The 26,548-nt window shown below is 40.3% G+C and overlaps 1 protein-coding gene and 1 pseudogene across 6 annotated transcripts in view; one reads left to right on the forward strand and one right to left on the reverse strand.

The window, feature by feature from the left end:
* LOC106505661 (uncharacterized) overlaps positions 1-26,548 on the reverse strand; it is an 87,060-nt gene that overhangs the window by 33,861 nt on the left and 26,651 nt on the right. For all 6 annotated transcript variants that reach the window (XR_014823643.1, XR_014823642.1, XM_084989222.1 and 3 more), the window contains exon 2: positions 12,667-12,761. The gene's annotated coding sequence lies outside the window, so the exon portion shown is untranslated. The remainder of the gene's footprint in view (positions 1-12,666; positions 12,762-26,548) is intronic.
* LOC146397414 (SUMO-conjugating enzyme UBC9 pseudogene) lies at positions 19,910-20,381 on the forward strand (annotated as a pseudogene).

Consider the following 26,548-nt stretch of genomic DNA (forward strand, 5'->3'; position numbering starts at 1 on the left):
ATACAGTTTTCTGAAACCACTCATCAGAGCCAAACAAAAACATTTTTGCACCTATGTGCTTTTTAAACTTATTTAAGTATAACATGTATTGAGAGCTCTACATTCTAAGATTATAGCAAAACTTAGAAATGAATGGAAAATGTTAGCAGATCATCTATGTTCTTCAGAGGAATTTTCTACTTAACTGGGTCCTTGTATATCATTCCAAAGTTGGTATCTTGCTGTATATCCATATAGGAAGTGTGAGAAATTATTAAGATTTTCACTCAAAAGTCTGATTATAATTTCTTTTTGTATTGGATATATGACCATATATATGTGGAAACAGCTAAGATATTTAAATTCAGTTAGAGAATAATGAGTTCCAGTCTGTTTCCTTGGTATCCGGAGTCAAAATATATTGAAAGGATATGGGTGGCATTTATCTACACATGCTTGAGAGTACACACATGCCCATGAACAAATGCACAAAATTTACCAGAGACAAAACAACTGCAAAGTATCCTATGAATGGTTCAGAAAATATGTCTTCTCTGAGACAGAATTTGCAAAAATTAATAATAGTAATAATAATAGACTTTTTCAACCTGGTCAGGGTTCTAACATCTACACAAGAGAGAAGCCAGTGATTTCATTACTTTCCCTGCAGGCTATTATAATTTCTCAAGGAAATGATTACCAAATAAGGGATCTATCAAATGTAAAAGTCAAATGACAGAAATGTATTGTCTTCCCATTCTGGAAGCTATGAGTCCAAGATAAGGACTTGATCTTGATCTAGAAATGGTTCCTTCTGAAAGCTGTGGGGGAGAAGTTGTTGTAGGTCCCTCCACTGGCTTCTGGTGCTTTGCTGTCAATCTTTGTTGTTCCTCGGCTTATAGCTTGATCACTTCAATCTCTGCCTTCACCTTTCGTGCCATTCTCCTCTTGTGTATGTCTCTGTTGTCCAAATTTCCCCTTTTTAAGAAAGTCATATTGGATTAAGGCCCACTCTAAATGACCTCATTTTAACTTGTCTAGTTATGTCTACAACAGCCTAATTTCCAAATAAGTTCACATTCTGAGTTACTGGGGGGTTAGGATTTAAACAGATACATTTGGGGAAAGAACATAATTCAATCTATAGGATGGAGAAAAAGCAACCTAGCTGCCCAACAATTTTTTGGGGTCATGGAGAACAAAAAGAAACAGCAAAAATAAAATAAAACATAATTATAAAGACAAAAGTCCAGGAGTTCCCATCGTGGCTCAGTAGTTAACATATCTGACTAGGAACCATGAGGTTGCAGGTTCGATCCCTGGCCTTGCTCAGTGGGTTAAGGATCCAGCGTTGCCATGAGCTGTGGTGTAGGTTGCAGATGTGGCTTGGATCCCACGTGGCTGTGGTGTAGGCCGGTGGCTACAGCTCTGATTTGACCCCTAGCCTGGGAACCTCCATATGCCGCGGGAGCGGCCCAAGAAATGGCAAAAAGACAAAAAAAAAAAAAAAAAAGACAAAAGTCCACTCATCAAAAGTAATAGCCTGATTCACAAGGATACTTATTGAGCACCTACATGAAGTTGGCATTCCTTAATTATAGGATTAAATGAAATTCCAAGAGTTTTAATTTTTTTTTCTTTTTTCCTTTTTTTTAATGGAGACATATTTTCTTCTTCTTCTTCTTCTTCTTTTTTTTTTGTCTTTTTATAGTTTGCACCTGTGGCATATGGCGGTTCCCAGGCTAGGGGTCAAATTTGAGCTGTAGCTGCCAGCCTATGCCACAGCCACAGCAGTGCAGGATCCGAGCCATGTCTGCGACCTATACCACAGCTCATGGCAACACCAGATCCTTAACTTAATGAGTGAGGCCCGCAACCTCATGGTTCCTAGTCGGATTCGTTTCCACTGTGCCATGACAGGAAAACTGCAAGAGTTTTAATTTTTGAGAGAAATAAAAGCTCCCATATTGTGCACCTAATAAATGTGATCTAATATTTTTCACTAAGTGAAATGGATTGAAACCATAGTATCATGAAATAAGAGCCATTGGGAATGCTAAAGACCATTTGGAATCATAGATGAAGAAACTGGAACCCAGAGAAGTTAAATGATTGGTGGTCGCATGGCTAGTTAGTGGCATATTAGAGACTGAAACTTTGATCCCTGATTTTGATTTCTAATGCAATGACCTTTCCATTGATTGCAAAGTACAGAGCTGATCACCCTCCGCTACTCCAAGTTATAGACTGTCATGTACTTGCTACTAAATTTCTACTTGTACCTAAAAGTTGTCTCAACCACTATTTGGAATTGAAGTACATAAGGAAGAAAAGAAGCATATAGATTTTCACTCCCTCTCCACCAAACCCAAGTCTTTGACATTGTCTAATGATTAAAGAAGTGAATATTTCAGAGTATAAAGTGGAAAATGTAACTTTTCAATAGAGTTCCAAAAGATAGTACATAAAACAAGTGATCAAACTTAGGATCACTAACAGGGGAATATCTTGACATCATATGTCTTCTGATAGCATGGAATAGTATATATATTCACTTACTAAATGTTGCCCCAAAGATAACTTGTATGTAATCAAAACTTTAGGATTAACCTCTAAATTTACAGAAAATACTGGGGGAAAAAAAAGGCAGGGTAAATAATACCATAAGGAAACAATCAGAAAAAGCCTGAATGTGGGACATACTAAAAGTCAACTAGCTTAGTCACTTCAAAATGTCAATGTTATTTAAAAAAAAAAAAAAAGATATGGGAACTGTTCTAGATAAAAGAGACTTAAGAGAGATAACAATCAAAATACAATTATGTAGACTCTGACTGGATCTTAGTTAAGAAAAAGGAAAAAAAGACGCTAAAAAGACATTTTGGAGACAAATAAAAAAACACTGACTATGAATCAGATATTTAATGATATTTAGAAATAAACTGTTACGTTTCTATATGATATAGTATTGTGGCTAAGTAGGAGAATATCCTTATTTTTAGGGGTGAAATGCCAGAAATCTGCAACTTACTTTCACGTGATTCAGCAGAACAAATAAACATATTATCATAGATAAAGATGGCAAAATATTAACAATTGATTAATCTAGGTAATTATTACGAGTTACCTCGTACAATTCTTTCAACTTTTCTTTGTGTTTGAAATTTAGAAAGTTGGAAGAAATAGGGTTAGGTTAACTTTTTGTATGTGTGCTCCAGTATTTCTAGGACAAAAGCAGGAAAGGAGGTGAGTGAAACTTAAACCCTATTTTTTTTTTGATAATTTTAATTGTGCCCAACACAATAGCAGAGGTTAAATAAACATTAGAGATTAAATAAATGATTGCTGATTTGGAATTCATATGACCAATTCTGCTGATAGTTAGATTATGCTTCAATAAAGGGTTGATTAAATACAGGATGGCACATCCATACGATGAAAAACCAGCAGCCATTTTTTTTAATGAAGAAATTATTGAAGTATTAATTTAGAAAGATCTCCAAGCTATATTGTTAGGTGAAAAATGCAAGGTGCAGACCAGTATATATAGGCTACCATATATATTTTCTAATAAATGAATGAACTATCTCTGGAAGAACACACAAAAACCTTCCTGCTGCATCTATGAAAAACTTAGAACTAACACCATACTCAATGAAAGCTTTCCTCCTTTATTTTTTGTCTTTTTGCCTTTTCTAGGGCCACTCCTGTGGCATAGGGGGGTTCCCAGGCTAGGGGTCGAATCAGAGCTGTAGCCGCGGGCCTATGCCAGAGCCACAGCAATACTGGATCCGAGCTGTGTCTGCAACCTACCCCACAGCTCACAGCAATGCTGGATCCTTAACCCACTGAGCAAGGCCAGGGATCGAACCCGCGACCTCATGGTTCCTCATCAGATTCGTTAACCACTGCGCCACAATGGGAACTCCAAAGCTTTCCTCCTAAGATCGGGGAAAAAGATAATATATGAAGTTTTCACCACTTCTACTCAACACTGTGTTGGAAGTTCTAACTAGCGCGATTTGGCACAGAAAAGAAATAAAAGACATTCAGATTGGAAGACAAGAAATAAAACTATCTCTATTTACAGATAACATGATCTTATATATTGAAACAATTTAAAAAATCCACCAAAAAAACTTTAGAGCTAATAAAAGAGAAAGAAAATCCAGATCTGGGAATTAATGGATGATTAGATGAGATTTTTATTGCCAACTCGGAGAGCCTTTAAAAATAGAACAGTTTGGGAGTTCCCATCGTGCTTCAGTGGAAACAAATCCGACTAGAAACCATGAGGTTGTGGGTTCGATCCCTGGCTTTGCTCAGTGGGTTAAGGATCCGGTGTTGCTGTGAGCTGTGGTGTAGGTCACAGATGCAGCTCGGATCCCACGTTGCTGTGGCTCTGGCGTAGGCCAGCGGCTACAGCTCCGATTCGACCCCTAGCCTGGGAACCTCCGTATGCTTTGGGTGCGCGCCTAAAATGACAAAATACCAAAAAAAAAAAAAAAAAAGAACAGTTTGGAGTTCCTAATGGGGCTCAGCAGATTAAGAACCCAAGAGGATGCAGGCTCAATCTCTAGCCTTGCTCAGTGGGTTAAGGATCTGGCATTGCCACAAGCCCTGGCACTGGTCACAGATGCGGCTCGGATCCGGTGTTGCCACGGCTATAGCACAGGCTGGCAACTTCGGCTCCAATTTGACGCCAAGCCTGGGAGCCTTCATGTGCCACAGGTGCGGCCATAAAAAGAGAAAAAGAAAAAATAGGACAGCATTTCCTACATCTAAGCAGATATCAGTGTGTCTGCCTATGGACAAGATCATCTCTCAAAGCCCTCTTTCCATCCTACATTCTTGAGGTCAATACTTCTGAGTGATGAGACTAGTGGTATAATTCCCTTCCTCAATTAATAACAAAAGAATAGTTACACATTATAAAGTTAATCCTATTTACCTCTGCCATGTTTCTCAGTGGGTCAAGGATCCGGCGTTGCCTTGAGTTGTGGCGTAGGTCGCAGACTCGGCTTGGATCCCAAGTTGTTGTGGCTCTGGCATAGGCTGGCGGCTACAGCTCCAACTCTACCCCTAGCCTGGGAACCTCCACATGCCATGGGGGTGGCCCTAGAAAAGGCAAAAAGACAAAAAAAAAAAAAAAAAAAAAGAAAAGAAAAAAGAAAGAAAGAAAGAAAGAAAGAAAGAAACCTGATGAAAATACAGACAACTAGACTGCACTTAGACCCTTTGAATCAAAATCTCAGCATCCCTGTGGGCAGGACCCAAGAAGGGGTTTTTAAATCATCTGTCCCAGTAAAAAGAAATGCAATATTAGAATCAGGTAAAAGGAGTCTGGAGGTGTGAGGCACCTTCCGTAATTTTCATATACCTAAAAGTTCTACTTTTAGGTCAAGGAGTCAGCCATTTACAAGGGGGATTGTTCCCAGGAACTTGCCTCCCTCAGGGCTTACATTTCTTCATTGGAAGGAGCAATTCCTTGGGTTAAAGCAAGGTAAAACATTAAGCAAATGTTGGTTACTGGAGTCCCAATATGAATTAAAAGTATGAGTTTGCTTTCAAACCCATGAACTGACTGTAAGACTTATATAAAGTCCAGGCTGCAGTAGAGGTAAAGTTTCATGTGGGTAAGACAGGGATGGGGTCAGCAAAGCATCACTGATTTAGACCAGGAGGCTAGAGAGATGTTTGTGAGTGAGCATAGTGTGTGGGGGGAGGTGGGTAGAGGTGACAGCTTGGGAAGTTAGTCTTTTTTGGGGGGGGGGGTGAACCTGTGAATAGGGTGGAATTGGAGTTGTAGATGCTGGCCTATGCCACAACCACAGCAACGCAGGATCTGAGCTGAGTCTGAGACCTATTCCATAGCTCACCGCAACTTGGGATCATTAACCCACTGAGCGAGGCCAAGAATCAAACATGTGTCCTCATGGATGCTAATCAGATTCATTTCTGCTGAGTTCTGTCCAAACTCCTGCCAGCTTGGAAAGTTTGAAGGAATATTAGTTATACACTCTGTGTTAAAAAAAAAAAAAAAACACCCTAAAATTTGTGCCTAGACATCTAGAGAGGAGGCTTCAAAGTTGAAGAGGGGAAGCCAGAGATGGCTAAGTGAGGTTCAAAGGCACGAAAGTGAGTATTGCCCAACTCGAGTCTTTTCCTTGGACCTGCCAACTGCACATACCTCCTTAAATCCAAAGGAGTGAATAATCAGACAATACCTTTATCTGCCTTTCACAAAATCTACACTAGAAGTTCCCATTTGCCAGTAAGGAAATTTGAGCTTTTATCAACTCCAAACTGACTAATGTCACATAAAATTTAGAATTCAAGTGCAAACAGAAATTGCTAGCTGGTCAAGAATGGAGGTAGACTCCAATATAGAGTCTATGCATCTATACTTAGTAATTGCCATCATTTTGGCTCTATTTTTATAGTGTGCTTTTCATAATCTAATCTCTGTCACATTTAATCTCTGTCCTTTAACAAAAGTACAACTATGAGTCTAAATCTATTAATGAAGACAAGGCTGAGGGAATCTAAGAGAGTTGTTCAAGGTCACCTGAACTGCTAATGACAGAGCTGGCATTCAAACCCAGGTAGATTGACCCAGCTCCCACTCTTTTAATCACTGCACCATCCTGCATTTTTACGTGTTGGTTGTCGATGATGATAATGTGGATGGTGATGAGAGCTTTGTCCTTTTTTTCCTTTTTTTTAGGCTTTGTTCTTCTAAAAACCAAGACATACGATGGCTTTCATTCTGCTTCTTGAAAAGAAGTGAGTGAGTCAAAAAGAAAAAAAAAAAAAATCCAAGGAAATCAACACTACACAAATTATTCCCACCATGCATTTCCATTGGAATAAATAAAACCTAATGAAAGTGCTTCCTACTTGGTGGTCACTGTTCTAGGTCCTTTTATATGTTCCCTTCTTTAAGGCAGATACTGTCCGCAGGCTACAGAGAGAAAAGAGGGAAAGTAGAATTAATCAGACCTACCTAGGATCACACATAGGTCTTGATTCTTGGGTTCTTCCTAAAGAGCTATTTTTCAAAAGGACTTTTGTAACACAGTTATTCTTTTTCTATCCGTACCTGTAAGCTAAAATTAATTTGAAGGTATTTTTTCAAAAACAGTCAGGATTTTAGCCCACACTGACCAAGCTATCTTGTGAAGGTTTTCCCTCTTTCTTCATATCATCAGAAACTTTTAGCCATTTAAGGAATAAAAGCTTCTCTGAAAGCTTAAAAAATAATTTTCTCATATCCTCTTTACTAACCAAAGTGAAATATTCAGTGGTCACCAGTTTACTTGGGGATAGACATGGCTGTTCAGGGAACAAATTATTTCAATCCTAAGTCCTAGTAGGAAAAGACAAAGGAAATAAGAATTGCACCGTTACTAAGAAAAAGCCTAGGTAATTATGGTTTTTTAAAAATGGCTTTAGAAACTTGAACTTATTTATTTATTTATTTATCTTTTCTAGGGCCGCACCGGTGGCACATGGCTAGGGGTGGAATTGGAGCTGTAGCCACCAGCCTACGCCAGAGCCACAACAACTTGGGATCCGAGTCTGCGACCTACACCACAGCTCATGGCAACACCGGATCCTTAACCCACTGAGCAAGGCCAGGGATTGAACCTGAAACCTCATGGTTCCTAGTTGGATTCGTTAACCACTGAGCCATGACGGGAACACCTTGAATTCCCTTTAAAATAGAGAGACAGAGCCTTTCAAAACGTAATTGTCACAAATAAATCAAGGCCTGTCAGGAATGTTAGGATAGATTTTCCTTCCCATTTTGCTCAATTAAAAGGTTTCAATATTGGTCCAGCAGAACCTTTCATTTTCCTGTTAACATTAAGTGTCAGACTCTATCCAAGCTGCTGATCACCTATGTTTAACATAGCATAAAAAACACATAGCATAGTTCCTGTTGAGGTTCAGGTATTTTTAGTAATTTTACAAAGTGATGCAACTATCATCCTAAGTCGGTTTAAGTATAGTTTCATCTCCTGTAAGAAGATCCCTGAGTACACTTACAGTTGATCTCGGTTCCCAGTCCCAACCTCAGACAACCACTAATCTGGTTTCTGTCATCAATTTGCCTTTTCCGGCTATTTCGTGTACACACAATACGTGCTTGCCTGTGTGTGGCTTCTGAGGTTCTGACGTCATGATTGGATGTGTCAGTAATTTCTTCCTTCTTGGTGCTGAAAAGTACTCTACTGCATGCACCTGCTTCTTTGCTTCTGTCCATTCATCGGTTCATAGACCTTTCGGTTGTTTCCAGTTTGGGACTATGACGAATAAACCTCCTATGAACACCCAGGTGGGAGTCTTTGTGGGGACACACCTTTTTATTTCTCTTCGGTAGATACCTAGGAGTAGAACTGCTGGTGCCCCAGTGGTTTTCTGTTTAACTTTTTGAAACATTGCCAAACTATTTTCCAAAGTGGTGTGGCTGGTTTTTGAGATGAGGAAGATTATTTTTACTCAGAACTGGTCTAAAACCCAGCTGCTATTTCCTACAAGTCCTCACCCAGAAGCACAAGCCTGCACTTCAGTGGGCTCCAGGCTGAATTACAGGTGTGAGGATAAGGGTAGGAACAGAGCCGCCGGAGTTGTCTTAATAGCTTTCTCTAGGTGGCAAGATTTCTCTCTAGGGAGATTTTCTGAGGAAAGTCAGAATGGCTAGGCAAAATTTAAAGGAACAGAAAAGGATCCCTAAATAAGGCAGGCTGCAGTCACTGTTTACTGGATACAGAGTTTCTGTTTGGGACGATGAAAAAGTTCTGGAAATGGATATTGGGCATGGTTCCATCTTGAATATATTTCATGCCACTGAACTGTTTCCTTAAAAAAAGGTTGCCATGGTAAATTTTACATTATGTATATTTTGCCAAATTATTTATTTATTTATTTGCTTTTTAGGTCCACACCCACGGCATATGGAAGTTCTCTTGCTAGGGGTTGAATCAGAGCTGCAGCTGCCAGCCTACCCCACAGGCACAGGAACAGCAGATCTGAGCTGCATCTGCAACCTACACCACAGCTCGTGGCAACACCAGATCCTTAATGCACTGAGCCAGGCCAGGGATCAAACCCATATCCTTATGGATACTAGTCAGTTTCATTACTGCTGAGCCATGACAGGAACACCCTGCCACCATTTTTTAAAAAGCAAAGAACAGCATCTGGTTACATCATTCCCTTGCATAAACCCATTGTCTTCCCATCACACTCAGAGTAAAATCCAAATACTTTACTCGGGCTTATAAAACCCTGCATGATCTGGCTCCCTGTCCTCTTTCTACCTTATGTTCTTGAGCCATTCTTGGTCACTTTGGCCTTCCTTCTGTTTCTGGAACATTGAGCCTCTCTCGCCTTTACCAGTCTTTACTGCTCTTACCAGTCCTTCTCTCTAGGAGGAGTTTGCCAGTTCTCCTGGTGGACTCAGCCTCCTCTTCTACTATCAACTCAAAGTCACCTTCTCAGAGAGCTCCTCCAGCATGTAGCCTCTCCAGTTTGTCTGTCGGTCCCTCTTCCCTCCATGCTTTATTTCCATCCTAGCATAGTACAAGCAGTAATTATTTGTTTTACTGTTTTATTGTCTGCTTCCCCCAGTAGAATTAAGCTTCCTGGTGGCAAGCTCTTCTGTTTGGTCTACCCTCTGCTTTTAACACAAACATGCTGCCTGGTATAGAGCAAGCCTTTGATAAATATTTGTTGAAAATGATAAATGAATAAAATGAGTTCTCAAATGTCAAGGAATGAGACTTCATTTTTTTTACAATGTTAAGCTTGCATTTAAACATCCATTTCGAAGCTGATTTTCTAATAAAAAAAAATAAAAACTCTCAGTAACCTACTTTCAGGCCAGTGATTTTTTTCAACCCTTTCCCACATATAAATGTGATGTGGAAAAAATATTTGGGAAGACTTATTTCCCTTGTATCAATTATTATTTTTAAAAAACCATTTCTAAGAGTTAGGCGGAAAACACATTTCTTAAGCTTCTACAAAGATGATAGAAAAAGGAATCACACACCCTTCTAACTAAATGTTTTCCAGAGCAAAATGAGTTTCTTTGCTTAAAAACAAAAGAATGAATGCTAAATTCTAAAATTACAGTGAAGAATGGACAAAAAATTCTCACGAGAAATGAAAGAAAACTGGAGTTCCCGTCGTGACTCAGTGGTTGACGAATCCAACTAGGAACCATGAGGTTTCGGGTTTGATCCCTGGCCTTGCTCAGTGGGTTAAGGATCCGGTGTTGCCATGAGCTGTGGTGTAGGTTGCAGATGTGGCTTGGATCCTGTGTTGCTGTGGCTGTGGCGTAGGCCGGCAGCTACAGTTCTGATTAGACCCCTAGCCTGGGAACCTCCATATGCCGAGGGAGTGGCCCTAAAAAAGTCAAAATGACAAAAAAAAAAGAAAGAGAGAAAACTGAATTCCAATATCAAAATTCTGTAATATCAATAGAGAATTCACTCTTGTATACTGGCTACATGCTAGGTTTATTATTTGTAACAAAAGTGACAAATTCAGAATAATTTAACAAATGGCAGCACCCCTATTGGTCTAAGCTGAAAGATGTAAGGAATTCCTTCTAATTCTGATCCTCTGTCCTCAGTTTGGTGCCCTGCTGCCATGGCACCCTGCCCTGAGCTGTCTTCTAAGACAGCATTTAACTGTCCCAATTAAAATCTACCTATTCTATGTCCAATCCTTCCAGCCACTGTTATAGGCAGAAAATCTGATAAACTAAACCATAATAATGTGTCAGTGAAACCCAAAGCATTTCTGGGCCAGAACAGATCGCCTGCTAGCCTGTGTATGAGCCATGGCCTATTAAAGACAAAGCCATGGGAGTTCCCACTGTGGCACAGTGGAAACGAATACAACTAGTGTCCATGAGGATGCAGGTTCGATTCCTAGCCTCACTCCGAGGGTCAGTGACCTGGCGTTGCCATGGAGCTGTGGAGCAAGTCGCAGACGTGGCTGCCACAAGTTGCTGCGACTATGGTGTGGGCCAGCAGCTGTAACTCTGATTTGACTCCTAGGCAGGGAACTTCCATATGCTTTGGGTGCAGCCCTAAAAAAGGCCAAAAAAGAAAAAGACAAAGCCTTAATGAGAAGGTTTGGCTGCATGGCCTCAGGAGTGAAACATGGGGAGCTTAGAAGGAGACAAAGGTTTTCGATGAAGACATAGAGCCTGAGGCACCCATGAAGTCCTGAAAGTTAAGATAGCCAGTGGGTCGTTGGATATGTCAGAGTGAAATGTAGGAGGTAGATGTGGGCTGGGAAAATGAGATTTGGGAGCATGAGCCCGTGAATGATCATTAGAAGAATGGCCATGCAGCCAAACCTTCTCATGAAGTCATTGCAGTGAGCTGTGGTGTAGGTTGAAGACGCGGCTCAGATCCTGCGTTGCTGTGGCTCTGGCGTAGGCTGGCGGCTACAGCTCCAGCTCCACCCCTAGCCTGGGAAACTCCATATGCCTCAGAAGCTATGCTAGAAAAGGCAAAAAGGCAAAAAAAAAAAAAAAAAAAAGGACTGCAGGATTCAGAGCTCATTGTTTCTCTGATCTCATCTGCTATTGTTTACTGCCCACGACCCCCATCCCAGGCATGTGCCTTGCCTCAGGATCTTTGTACTTCTGCTTTCTCTGCCCAGGATGATTTTCTAGACACTGACAGGTCAGTTCCTTTGCCTTGTTTAAGACTTAGCTCCAATAGCACCATCTCAGAAGGGCCTATTCTTGCTTTAAATTCCCACTTCTCCCACCCCATACTCCCTACCCCCCTTCCATTTCTTTTCTTTTCTTTTCCTTTTTGGCTGCCCCAAGGCATATAGAGTTCCCAGGCCAGGATAAGATCCAAGCCACCGTTATGACTATGCCACAGTTGTGGCAATGCTGGATCCTTAACCCACTGTGCCAGGTTAGGGATCAAACCTAGGTCCTGGCACTTCCAAGATGCTCCAGTCCCATTGCAACACAGCTGGAACTCCTGTTTATTTTCTTTTCTAAAGCACTTATTAATGTCTAGCTTTCATAACAATTTATTTTATTATGGGTACCCTTGATAATTTCTCCAAGGGCTGGGATTTTTCTTTGTTTTATTTGCTTTGGTATCCCAATTACCTAAAACAATGCCTGGCATAGAGTAGGCTCAATATACATTAGTTTAATGTCAAATGAAATCTAAGAGGGAATCCCAAGGAACTCTAAAATTAAGTGTTAGGCAGAAGATCAGCACCCTTTACTCCCAAAGCAACTGATAAGAAGCATCCTAAAAGACATAAGAAAATTAGGATATTATGATTTAAATGAATGAAAGGGAGAAAATGTTTCAAAAACAAAGAAGTGGACAAGAGGGTCAAATGCTGACCAAGAGTCAAATGAGATGAAGACTTAAAGACATCTAGTGGATTTAGTAACAAAGAAAGTGTGGACTTTGAAGAGCAAACTTTCAGCCACATGTGGCTAAGACACATCAGAAAAATTTAAGAGAACTTACTAAAAGGTAAGAGAAGATAACAATTTAAACCATGAGATCATCAAGCTTATAAAATCCAGATATTATATTTAATAATTTGTCTTGGTTGGTGCTATATAAGAAACCATCCCCATACTTAATGATTTAGGGCAGCAACCATTTGATTATCACTCACCATGTAGGTTGACTGGATTCATCAGGGCAGTTCTTCTGCTTCTCATGACATCAGTTGGGGCTGCAGCCATCTTGGGCAGGAATCAGCAAACTTTCCTACAAAGGACCCAATAGTAAATATTTTAGCCTTCTTGGGCCATAAGGTCTCTGTGATGGCTATTCAACTCTGCCGCTGTAGTGAGAAAGCAACCACAGATAATATATAAACAAATAGGCATGTCTGCATTCCAGAAAGACTTTATTTACAGAATCAGGTGGCAGGCCACATGTGGCTAAAAGCCATAGTTTTTTCACCCTTAATTTAGGGGCTGAACTAGGGAGCAACATCCAAGGTGGCTCACTCCTGGAGAACATTTTTACTCCTCGGTGTGGCTCCTGCATGTGGTTTGGACTGTTTACAGCATGGTGGTCAGTTCCAAGAGTGAAAATCTGAAGCTGACAAGGCTTCTAAGGTTTAGGCTTGGAGCTTTCACATCAGGAGGCATTGTTCACTGGAGGCGACCAAATCTAACAGTTAACACAAAACTCTCAGAATTTTGCTTATTAAAGTTTTGCCCCAGGAGTTTCTGTTGTCGCTTAGCAGTAACAAACCTGACTAATATCCATGAAGACACAGGTTCAATCCCTGGCCTCACTCAGTGGGTTAGGAATCTGGTGTTGCAGTGAGCTGTGGTGTACATTGCAGACACACCTCAGATCTGGCATTGCTGTGGCTGTGGCATAGGCCAGCAGCTGCATCTCCAATTCAACTCCTAGCCTGGGAACTTCCATATGCCATGGGCGTGGCCCTAAAAAGCCAAAAAAACCCCAAAGAAAGCTATGACTGCATCGTTAATAAGTCTACAAATAGCAAATGCTAGAGAGGGTAAGGGAGAAAAGGGAACACTCTGACACTGTTGGTAGGAATGTAAATTGGTGCAGCCACTATAGAGAATGGCATAGAGCCTCCCCAGGAAACTATAGAACTATGATATGATCCAGCAAACCCACTCCTAGACATATAACTAGACAAAACTACAATTCAAAAAGATACATGCGGAGTTCCCGTCATGGCTCAGTGGTTAACGAATCCAACTAGGATCCCTGAGGTTGCATGTTTGATCCCTGGCCTTGCTCAGTGGGTTAAGGATCCAGGGTTGCCATGAGCTGTGGTGTAGGCCAGCGGCTACACCTCCAATTTGACTCCTAGCCTGGGAACCTCCATATGCCTCTGGAGCAGCCCAAGAAATGGAAAAAAGACAAAAATAAAATAAAATAAAAAGATACATGCACCCATATGTTCATAATAACACTATTTACAATAGCCAAGATATGGAAACAACCTAAATGTCCATTGACAAATGAATAGATTAAGAAGATGTGGTACATAATATATACAATGGAATACTACTCAGCCATAAAAAAGAACAAAATAATGCCATTTACAGGAACATGGATGCAACTAGAGATTCTCATACTATGCGAAGTAAGTCAGAAAGACAAATACCATGTGATATCACTTATAGGTGAAATCTAAAATATGGCACAAATGAACCTTTCTACAGAACAGAAACAGATTCACAGATATGAAGAACAGACTTGTGGTTGCCAACAGTGAGAGGGAAGGAGTGGGATGTATGGGGATTTTGGGGTTTAGTAGATGCAAACTATCACATTTAGGATGGATAAAAAACAAGGCCCTGCAGTATAGCGCAGGGAACTATATCCAATCACTTGTGATGGAGCATAATGGAAGATAATATGAGAAAAAGATTGTGTGTATATGTGTGTGTGTGTGTGTGTGTGTGTCATTTTGCTATACAGCAGAAATTGGCGGAACATTGTACATTAACTATAATTTAAAAAAGTTTTTTTTAAAGTATGACCAGCAATGACTAAGTGTGCAGTCAGATGTGTTGGTTGTATCCTCGGGGTGACAAGACACTACCAGATAAACATACTTTATCTTCCCCATGTCAATTTCACTTTAGTATTTTGGCAGAAAAAAAAATTTAAACCAATAAGAACTTTAAGATATAATTACTATCACAATATAGCAAAACTAGAAAATATTGCAAAGGCTTTTAAGGTGAAAATTAAAACAATCTCCATTAAAAAAAAACATTCAAGAGAAAGTGGAATAAAAATTACAAGAACAATATTTCTAAAAAAAAAAAATAATAAGAGTTCCCATTGTGACTCAGTGGTAATGAACACCCTACTAGGATCCATGGGGATGTGGATTCAATCCCTGGCCTTGCTAAGTGGGTTAAGGATTCGGTGTTTCTATGAGCCGTGGTATAGGTCATAGATGTGGCACGGATCCTGTGTTGCTGTGGCTGAGGTATAGGCCAGAAGCTGCAGCTCTGATTCAACCCCTAGTCTGGGAACCTCCATAGGTGCAACCCTAAAAAGACCAAAAAAAAAAAAAAATGTAAAGAGAATGGTTTGATATTAGGAAATCTTTTAATATAATTCACCATTTTAATGTAAGAACATTTACATGATTGTTTCAATAAATGTTGAAAGAATTTTGATGAAATACAACACTCATTCCAATACTAAATAAAATAGGAAGATGGATATTTCCTTTACACAATAACAAATATCTAAGTCCAAAAGCCAGCTTCCTGTTTAATTGGGAAACACAGGAGACATTCCCATTACAGTTGGGTGTCTGCCAAGGATGCCAATTATCTCTACTACTACATATTTAACACCATATTGGAGGTATCAGCCAATGCAATTAAATAAGAGGAAGAAATGTGAGACCTAAGAATTGGAAAAATGAGAAGTAAAGCTATAGTTGCAAATGATATGGTAGTACCCCTATAAAAGCCAAGTAGTTCAATGATAAAGCTAACTTAAACAATAAAATAATTTAATAATACAATAGGATATAAAATTAACCTACAGGGAGTTCCCGTCGTGGCTCAGTGGTTAATGAATCCAACTAGGAACCATGAGGTTGTGGGTTTGATCCCTGGCCTTGCTCAGTGGGTTAAAGATCTGGAGTTGCTGTAGCTGTGGTGTAGGTCACAGACGCGGCTCGGATCCCATGTTGCTGTGGCTCTGGTGTAGGGCGGCGGCTACAGCTCCGATTAGACCTGTAGCCTGGGAACCTCCATATGCTGCGGGAGCGGCCCTAGAAAAGGCAAAAATAAATAAATTTTAAAAATTAAATTAAATTAACCTACAGAAATCAATAGCTTCATATACACAAACAATGATCAGTTGAAGGGGATAATATCTAGTCACTTATGATGGAGCATGATAATGTGAGAAAATAGAACGTGTACATGTATGTGTAACTGGGTCACCATGCTATACAGTAGAAAAAAAAATTGTATTGGGAAGATAACAATTACAGAAAAAAAAAAAAGAAGAAGAAAGGGATAATAAAAACAACAATCTGGAATTTCCTTTATGTTCCTTTTAGTTAGCAGTAACTAATCCAACTAGTATCCATGAGGATTTGGGTTTGATCCTTGGCCTCGCTCACTGGGTTAAGGATCCGTCATTGCTGCGAGCTGCGGTGTAGGTAGAAGAAGATGTCTCTGATCTCTCATTGCTGTGGCTGTGCCATACGCTGGCTGGCAGCTGTAGCTCTGATTCAACCCCTAGCCTGAGAATGGCCATACATGGCCCTAAAAAACAAACAAACAAACCAAGACCAAAAAAAAACAAAAACAAAAAACAAAACCCATACCCATTTACAAGAGCAACAACCACAAAAAGGATAAAATATTTAGGTCTTAACAAGAAATATGTAGAAGTTATATGTGAAAATCTCCCGTGAGCATTCCTGAAATATGTAAAAGTACACTTCATGGAAAGATATTTCTTTTTTTTCGGACAGTATGACCCATCATTAAAGATGTCTCCTCTCCCTAAATTATAAATGTAATGCAATTCCAATAAAAAATGCCAATAAGTGTTTGTTTCCAGAGCTAGACAAGTTGATTCTAAACTTCGCAGATATTTTTAAAAAATAAAGTCCAGGAGTTCCCGTCGTGGTGCAGTGGTTAACGAATCCGACTAGGAACCATGAGGTTGCGGGTTCGGTCCCTGCCCTTGCTCAGTGGGTTAACGATCCGGCGTTGCCATGAGCTGTGGTGTAGGTTGCAGACTCGGCTCGGATCCCACGTTGTTGTGGCTCTGGCGTAGGCGGGTGGGTACAGCTCCGATTCGACCCCTAGCCTGGGAACCTCCATATGCCGCGGGAGCGGCCCAAGAAATAGCAAAAAGACAAAAAATAAAAAAAAAATAAAAAAATAAAGTCCATCATGTTGCAACAGAAGAAAGGGTGGGGGAAAAACTGTAATTGTAATGTATACATGTAAGGATAACCTGACCCCCTTGCTGTACAGCGGGAAAATAAAAAATAAATAAATAAATAAAATCATTCCAATTTGAAAAAATAAATAAATAAATAAAGTCCACAAGAATAGGTATAAAATCTGAAAAAAAAAAAAAAAGGCAAGGAGGGAAGACTAACTCTAATAGACATCAAGACATACTATGAAAATTCTATAATTAAAACTGTGTGGTTTGGAGCATAAAATAGACTGACTAGCAGAAAAAACAGGAAGTCCAGAAACAGACCCAAGTGTATATGGAAATTTAGCATTAGAGATATACAGGATAAATACCCAGAAGTGGGATTGATGGGGCAAAGGGGAAATTTAGCCATTTTTATATATTTAGCTATTTTTAAATATTACTGTCTACTTTCTTAAATGCTCACGCACAGTGTGCCTTGTCAAGATTTTGAATTTTTGCCATTTAGATAAATGCAACTGGTATCTCAGTGCAGTTTTTTTTTTTCCACATACTACGCCTGTGGTATATGGAATTTTCCAGGCTAGGGGGCAGTTCAGAGATGCAGCTGTAGATCTATGCCACAGCTTGCAGCAATGCCAGATCCTTAACCCACTGACCAAGGCCAGGGATTGTATTCACATCCTCACAGACACTATGTTGGGTTTTTAACCCGCTGAGCCACAGTGGAACTCCTCTCAGTGCAGTTTTAATTTGTATTCTTTTATAATAAGTGAAACTTAATATCTGTTCATTTCTTCAAGAGCATTTTATATATCTTTATATCTTTCTTTTAATGAACATATAATTTATATACAACAGAATGTACAGATCTAAAGTATTCAATTTTAGTTCACTGGATTTTGACAATTGAATTCACCTGTGTAAGCACCATTCAGAACAAGATCTAGAATATTTCCATCATCCCAGATAGTCCCCTGTGTTTCTTTTTTTCTTTTTTCTTTTTAGGACCACACCCGTGGCATATGGAAGTTCCTAGGCTAGAGGTCAAATCAGAACTGTACCTGTTGGCCTACACCACAGCCACAGCAACACCAGATCCCAGCAGCGTCTGTGACTTACATCACAGCTCATGGCAATGCCGGATCCTTAACCCACTGAATGAGGCCAGTGTTTGAACCGGCATCCTCATGGATACGCATCAGATTCATTTCTGCTGAGCCATGATGGGAATTCTTCCCTTGTGTTTCTTTCCAGTCAGTCTTCCCACCCCCTCCAAAAGCAAACTCATTTTCATTTCTATCACCATAGATTAGTTTTGCTTATTCTTGGAATTTGTATAAATGGAATATATAGTATGTGTATCTCTTTTGTGGGTGTGTCTAATTTTTTTGCTCAACTGAATTTTTTTTGGTTCATTCATTAATCTATATTGAGCATTAGCTCATTTCTGTTTATTATTGAGTAGAATTCCTTGCTATGGATATAACACAATGTTTGCAAAATTAAATTTTATCTTCTGTATGGTTTCTTGCTGTTGAAGAATGGAGTTGAAAACATGGAAAGACAGAAGAACAGAATGAATCCTTGACTGAGTGGTATTAGAGCTATGAGCATGAACTCATAGCTTTTAATATGTGTAGATAGATGTAGAAATAACTACAGATATGTGTGGGTATATGTATGTATGTGCATGTATATACATACATGTATTCCCTGGCTCTGACAGTGTGGGAGGAGTGTCATTCCAACAGTAGCAAGTATACCTACCACCTGTACCTTGGTTTCTAAATATCATCTTTCGTGAAGAAGGATCAGGGCCTTTTGGAGGAAAGGCTGATTCCAGGACTGAGGCAGAGAAAGTACAAGTTTTGAAACATCTTCTGTCAGACAGTAGGACGCTCTCAAAAACTGATATAGCTATCTCAAAAGGACAGAGGGGGTGGTGTGAAAGAACTTTCACCTGCCAAGTTTCAGACAATATGAGCATTAAAGTGCATAAAAACAAGGAATGGGTTATAACACATTCAATTTTTTAAAAATCCACAAGTCCCTATTGCTATTAAAAGCAAAAAATTAAAGTTCAGTGGAGGGAAAGTTTTTTGAAAAATAGAGTAATTCCAAGTAATAAACGTAGGACAAAATGATAGAAATGGAAAAATCATCATATTATTTCTTTTTCCTTTTTCTTTATTTTTTTTTTAATGGCCACACCTGCAGCATGTGGAAGTTCCCAAGCTAGGGGTCAAATGAGAGGTGCTGCTGCCAGCCTATGCCACAACCACAGCAACACCAGATCCGAGCCACAGCTGTGACCTACACTGCAGTCTGCGTGATACCAGATCCTTAGCCCAATGAGCAAGGCCAGGGATGAAACCAGCATCCTCACAGACATCATGTCAGGGTTCTTAACCCACTGGACCACACAGGGAACTCCCAAATCACCATTTTATAATCACCAGAGGAATAACTTATTTGGACAAAATCACCATGGGGGAAAGGCTGCTGGAAAACAGGACATTCACATGATCTTATGTGAATTTCTTATTAACTATACAGGGGAAATGTACTGTGATAATAGTGGACTCAGTAGGCACCATGTTAACCAAGGGATCAGAATAAACACTGCCAATAATTGCGCACACCAATAACATGTCCCCAAGGGGATGCACTGAGAAGTACATAGTATTCCATCCAAAAATGTTGAATCTCATCATAAGAAAAGAATCAGAGAGTTCCAAATTAAGGGACGTTTGGCAACCAGAGCTTGGGCTCCAAAAATATCAATGGCATGAAAGAGGAGACTAAAGAAATAAGACAACCAAATGTCATGTGTCATCCCTGACTGAGTCCCAGAAGAGCAGGGGAAAAAATCACTTTAAAGAACATGGTCGAGGGGCTCGGAAGGGAAGTCCCAAGACAAATGAGCCCCACCGCCCCTTGTCCAAGTTGCTCGCTGGGCTGCACCAGCAGAGGGACTCACAATGTCGGGGATCACCCTCAGTAGACTCGCCCAGGAGAGGAAAGCTTGGAGGAAAGACCACCCATTTGGTTTCATGGCTGCCCCTACAAAAAACCCCCAGGGCACAATGAACCTCATGAACTGGGAAAGCGCCATTCCTGGGAAGAAGGGGACTCTGTGGGAGGGAGGCTTGTTTAAACTACGGGTGCTGTTCAAAGATGAATGTCCATCCTCACCATCGAAATGCAAGTTCAAGCCGTCCTTACTTCACCCAAACCTGTACTCTTAAGGCTGGGTGTGCCTGTCCATCCTGGAGAACAAGGACTGGAGGCCAGCATCATGATTAAGCAGATCTTTTTAGGAATAAGGGAACTTCTAAATGAACCAAATACCCAAACTCCAGCTCAAGCAGAGGCCTACATGATCTACTGTCAAGACAGAGTGGAATACAAGAAAAGGTTCGAGTACAAGCCAAGAAGTTTGCTCTCTCATAAGAAGCGACCTTGTAGCATCATAAAAAAGAAGGGATTGGCTTGGCAAGAATGTGTTTGCAACATTTTTGCAAATCTAACATTCCTGCAATTCCTGGTCACCTGGGGAGGGTTCCACGGGCGCCATTTTCCATTTCCGCCATGGGTACAGTCTCCACTCGCTGAATGGTCTAGTTTTTCATACAGGGTCTCTTCCTTCAGTCTTTTGTAATTTTGATTATTATGTAAAACTTGCTTTTATTTTAATATTGACATCAGAATTTCAACTGCTGTAACATCATAAACTTTTATACTTGAATGAGTCCCAAGGAGCTAGTCCCCTTTGCTCACAGATGCGGGCATGTTCCACGACGTCTAGAGCTGCACTTAGCCTCCAGCCGACTGCCTGAAACAGAAAATCAGACCTGCCCCAGCTGCCTCCTCCCTCCCAGAGCCTGGGTCTCAGATCCACAGTCAGCCAGCATCTCGTTGCTGCATCACTTCCTTTGTGTTTATATGATGTTTGTCTGTATTGCTGTTTAGAGTAAATAAACTGATTATATTTTAAAAAATAAAGAACATGGTTGAGGTACTTGGGTAAATTTGAATATGGACTACATGTTAAATAATATTATTGCATCCATGTCAAATTTGTTGAGTATAGTAATTAAATTGTTCTTATGTAGGAAAATGTTTCTGTTCTCTGGAGGCATAAGCTGAAGTACTTATGGGTGAAGTGTCATAGTACCTTCAACTAACTCTTAACTGGTTTAGAGGGGGGAAAAGGAAATATTGACAGCTTTTTCTGTGTGTCTATATCTTTCCATATGTATGTGTAAAGAGAAAAAAAGAGGATGTGGCAAAATGATAACAATTGTTGAATTTGAAAGAAAATAAGTGTTATTTGTACCATTTTTTTAACTTTTCTGTAAGTTCAAAATAAAATTGGGGGAAAAATCATTTTTATATTAAATGGATACAAGTCACAATTTTTTGTTCTTTAAAAAGATTAATCAATTTATTATTATTATTATTATTATTTTGCCCATAGTGTGGGATTTCATTTCCCAGACCAGGGATCAAACTCAGTCCACAACAGTGAAAGCACTGCATTCTAACCACTAGACGATCAGGGAGCTCTGCACAATATTTTTTTCATTTGAAACAGGAGACTTCCAAAAGATGCTTAGAGTAACTGTGCTTGCTTTCGGCTATGACCCTAGACCTGCCCCCTCCAGGAAATAAAAGGTGTCTTTGTGGTTACTTCAAGCTGAAAAGTCCTTCAATGGGGAGGTTTAAGGAGCTTGACCAGGGTGATGGGTGCATCGCTTTGGGGCTGGCTGGATGCCTCAGTTCATGAGAGGGGGTCAAGGTTGTGGCTGGGGGTGGTCATGTGTTTTATTTCCATAGCCACCCCTTCCTTTTCTTCCAGCAGTAGCTGCAAATCCTTCCAGGAACTGATTCCCACTCCAAATGCCTGTTGGAGTTGCCAATCATGGGGCCCTGTCCACTGGCCAAAGGATGATTAAGTAATCCAAGACTGGCCAAAATGTACCCCAGCATTATGGCCACAGAGACTAGCCCAGGGGTGGGTATGTGCCCTAAGCTGGACCTTTCAGACTCCTATCCTGATATTTTATTAACAGATGCTCTGGGTTCCTTTGGACAGGATAATGTAAATCTGGAGCTGTCTCTAGCCAGCAAGCTATGGTGCTCAGGAGCTGTGCTGTCTCACAGGGCGAGCTGCTGGCAAATGGAAAGAGTCAGCCTCTGTGATTATAGGTCCCTCTTGGTGAACTTGTGGCTCCCGGGTCACCTGGCCCTGAATGATAGTAGTCTCACCTTAGTCTCAGGTTCACTTTCCACTGTTTCAGTTACCTGCAGCTAACCATCATCTGGAAGTATTAAGTGGAAAATTCCAGAAATAAACAATTCATAAGGTTTTGTCTGTTTGTTTTTTGTTTATTGTATGGATGCACCTGTGGCATATGAAAGTTATCAGGCCATGGATTGAATCTGAGCCATGGCTGTGGTCTCTGCCACAGCTGCCATAACATTGGATCCTCCACCCACTGCACTGGGCAGGGGATCCCACTGGTGCCTCAGCAGCAACCTGGGCTGCTACAGTCAGATTCTTAACCCACTATGCCACAGTGGGAACTCTAACAATGCATAAGTTTTAAATCAAATGCCATTCTGAGAAGCGTGATGAAACATGGGGTGATCTCATGTTGTCTCTTTCTCTCCCTCCCAGGACATGAACCAATCCTTTGTCCACCGTATCCCCACTTGCTGGTCACTTAGTAGGCCTCTTGGTTATCAGATCTGCTGTTGAGGTATCATAGTGCTTGTGTTAAGTGATCTTTATCTCACTTAATGGCCCCAAAGAGCAGGAGTAATAATACTGGCAATTTGGATTATGACAAAGAGAAGCCACAAAGCTCTTCTTTTAAGTAAAGTGAAAATTATCCATTTCATAAGAAAAGGAAAAGAAATCATCTGCTGAGGTTGTGAAGATCCATGGTAAGAATGACTCTTTTATTGGTGAAACTGAGAAGGTAAAAGAAATTTATACCAGTTTTGCTGTCAAATCTCAAACTGCAAAAGCTATAGCCACAGTGCACAGTAGGGGCTTAGTTAAGATGGAAAAGGTTTTAAATTTGTACAGTAAGATATTTTGAGAGAGAAGAGAACCATATCCACACAATGTTTATTACAGTATATGGTTATAATTGTTCTGTTTTATTTTTAGTTACTGTTGTCGATATCTTATTTATAAATTAAACTTTTTTTTTCTTTTTATGATTGCTTCCATGGCATATGGAAGTTCCTGGGTTAGGGGTCACATCCGAACTACATCCGTGACCTACACTATAGCCACAGCAACGCCAGATCTGAGCCACGTCTGCAATCTACATTGCAGCTCACAGCCGTGCTGGATCCTTAACCCACTGAGTGAGGCCAGGAATTGAACCCACATCCTCATGGATACTAGTCAGATTCTAACCTGCTGAGCCACAACAGGAACTCCCTATAAATTAAACTTTATCATAGGCATATATATAGTTTATATAGAGTTGAGTACCTATATATCTGTGGTTTCAGGTGTCCATTGGGAGTCAAGGGATGGATCCCCTGAAGATAAGGGGGGTATTATTATACAGACAAACTTATGCCACAGACTGAGCTCTATTTTGTAGATCACACTGCACATATGCGTGTGCACACATGTGTGCATGCACACACACATGCACACACACACACTCCTCCCTGCCAGATTCCTTCTTATCTGTTTACTCCTTACCCTCTCATAGGTCATTGATTCTTTTAATAAACAGGGAAGACAATTGGCCAACAGGCCACGGAGCCCAGGACTGTGGGATAGCTCATTCCAAACACCACACTGACTGCCAACAATCCCCCCAAAGGGCTTATCCACACAGCTTTCTGGGTCCCATGCCTAGAGATTTTGAAGAGCATCTGTATATTTAACAAGTCACCCAGGTAATTGGAATGCCTGTTCCAGTCTAGAAAACACAGCAGGGGGAGGTGGGGAAATTAAGGTGAATGTGGCTCAGAGCTTTTTCTCAGAGAGCCCTGAGGTAAGTGGGGACGAGGGCAACTCAACTCATTATCTGCAGCAGAAATCGGTGAGGTGCCCAAAGAGAACACTGTGGAGAGTCAGCTGAGGAATGTAAAACCAGTGGAGGGCATGTGTCGTGGGCTCTGGCTGCTGCTGCTGCATCTGGGTTTCTCTTCCTGGTGTTGCATCTGCTTTGTGTCTCAAAACAGTGCCTTCAGGGGAAGGGCTCAATCTGACTATGTCGCAGCAATTTCACATTAGAGACTGGGGAAGTCAGACTACTTAGGGAGCTGCTTTGTTTGGGGTGGGAGGGGAGGGAGATGGGATGTGTGTGTGTGTGTGTGTGTGTGTGTGTTAGTCCTACCCAGGGCTCCTGAGCTGCACATGTTCACACCAACATTTGAAACTATGTTCTCAGCAAGAGGAGAATGTTGATGTGGCAATTTAAAGCTCTAGGTGAGTTTCGTTTTTGTTTTTGTTTTTGGCCAAATCAGAGCACCATTTATGGTAGGTTTTTGGATAAAAACCACAGTGTATTGTAGTCATAATAATAACTGCAGTTTATTGGCCAATTGTTACATGCCAGGGAACATAACTGCTACTTTTTGTAATTCTCATTTAATCCTCTCAAGAGCCCCCTGAAATTAGTACTATTATCCTTATGTGACAGATGGAGAAATGAAACTTAGAAGGGTTAGTACATACAAAACCACAGTCATCAAAACAGTGTGGTACTGGTATCAAAACAGACAGACAGACCAATGGAACAGAATAGAGAACCCGGAAATAAACCCTGACACCTACGGTCAATTAATCTTTGACAAGGGAGACAAGAACATAAAATGGGAAAAAGAAAGTCTATTCAGCAAGCATTGCTGGGAAACCTGGACAGCTGCATGCAAAGCAATGAAACTAGAACACACCCTCACACCATGCACAAAAATAAACTCCAAATGGCTGAAAGACTTAAATATACGACAGGACACCATCAAACTCCTAGAAGAAAACATAGGCAAAACACTCTCTGACATCAACATCATGAATATTTTCTCAGGTCAGTCTCCCAAAGCAATAGAAATGAGAGCAAAAATAAACCCATGGGACCTAATCAAACTGAAAAGCTTTTGCACAGCAAAGGAAACCCAAAAGAAAACAAAAAGACAACTTTCAGAATGGGAGAAAATAGTTTCAAATGATGCAACCAACAAGGGCTTAATCTCTAGAATATATAAGCAACTTATACAACCCAATAGCAAAAAGCCAATCAATCAATGGAAAAATGGGCAGAAGACCTGAATGGACATTTCTCCAAGGAAGATATACAGATGGCCAACAAGCACATGAAAAAATGCTCAACATCGCTGGTTATAAGAGAAATGCAAATCAAAACTACCATGAGATACCACCTCACACCAGTCAGAATGGCCATCATTAATAAATCCACACATAACAAGTGCTGGAGGGGCTGTGGAGGAAAGGGAACCCTCCTGCACTGTTGGTGGGAATGTAAACTGGTACAGCCACTATGGAGAACAGTTTGGAGATGCCATAGAACTTCCATATGACCCCGCAATCCCACTCTTGGGCATATATCTGGACAAAACTCTACTTAAAAGAGACACATGCACCCCGTATGTTCATTGCAGCACTATTCACAATAGCCAGGACATGGAAACAACCCAAATGTCCATCAACAGAGAATTGGATTCGTAAGAGGTGGTATATATACACAATGGAGTACTACTCAGCCATAAAAAAGAATGACATAATGCCATTTGCAGCAACATGGATGGAACTAGAGAATCTCATCCTGAGTGAAATGAGCCAGAAAGACGAAGACATATGATATCACTTATAACTGGAATCTAATATCCAGCACAAATGAACATCTCCTCAGAAAAGAAAATCATGGACTTGGAGAAGAGACTTGTGGTTGCCTGATGGGAGGGGGAGGGAGTGGGAGGGATCGGGAGCTTGGGCTTATCAGACACAACTTAGAATAGATTTACAAGGAGATCCTGCTGAATAGCATTGAGAACTTTGTCTAGATACTCATGTTGTAACAGAACAAAGGGTGGGGAAAAAATGTAATTGTAATGTATACATGTAAGGATAACTTGATTCCCTTGCTGTACAGTGGGAAAATAAAAAAATAAAAATAAATAAGTAAATAAATAATAAAAAATAAAAAAAGAATATTCATTTTGAGTACATGATGTACGCTAGTTATACATATAGTAAATCAAGATTAATAAATAATAATTTATGGTAAAAAAAAGAAGGGTTAGTACAACCTTTTGTTTGAAGTTTTTTAAAAATGTGTTTGTAAGTGATCCTTAATATGTATTATAATCTAATGTGCATTGATTAAATTACAAGATTTTTCCTCAACTATGATTTATTTGACAAATATTTATTGAGAACCTCTAGTTAATAGTCCCTGCTAGGTGTCCCAGGAAAGATTAAAAAATATGATAAATAGGAGTTACTGCTATGGCATAATAGGATCAGTGGCATCCTGGGAGCACCAGGTCTCAGGTTCGATACCCAACCTGGCACAGTGGGTTAGGATCCAGCATTGCCATAGCAATGGCTTAGGTCACAATGA

Source organism: Sus scrofa, chromosome 13, assembly GCF_054392235.1.
Source record: "Sus scrofa isolate SSC_HxYL_T2T_F1_AM1 chromosome 13, Sscrofa_HxYL_maternal_Yorkshire_Landrace_v2.0, whole genome shotgun sequence".
NCBI classification, from domain to species: domain Eukaryota; kingdom Metazoa; phylum Chordata; class Mammalia; order Artiodactyla; family Suidae; genus Sus; species Sus scrofa.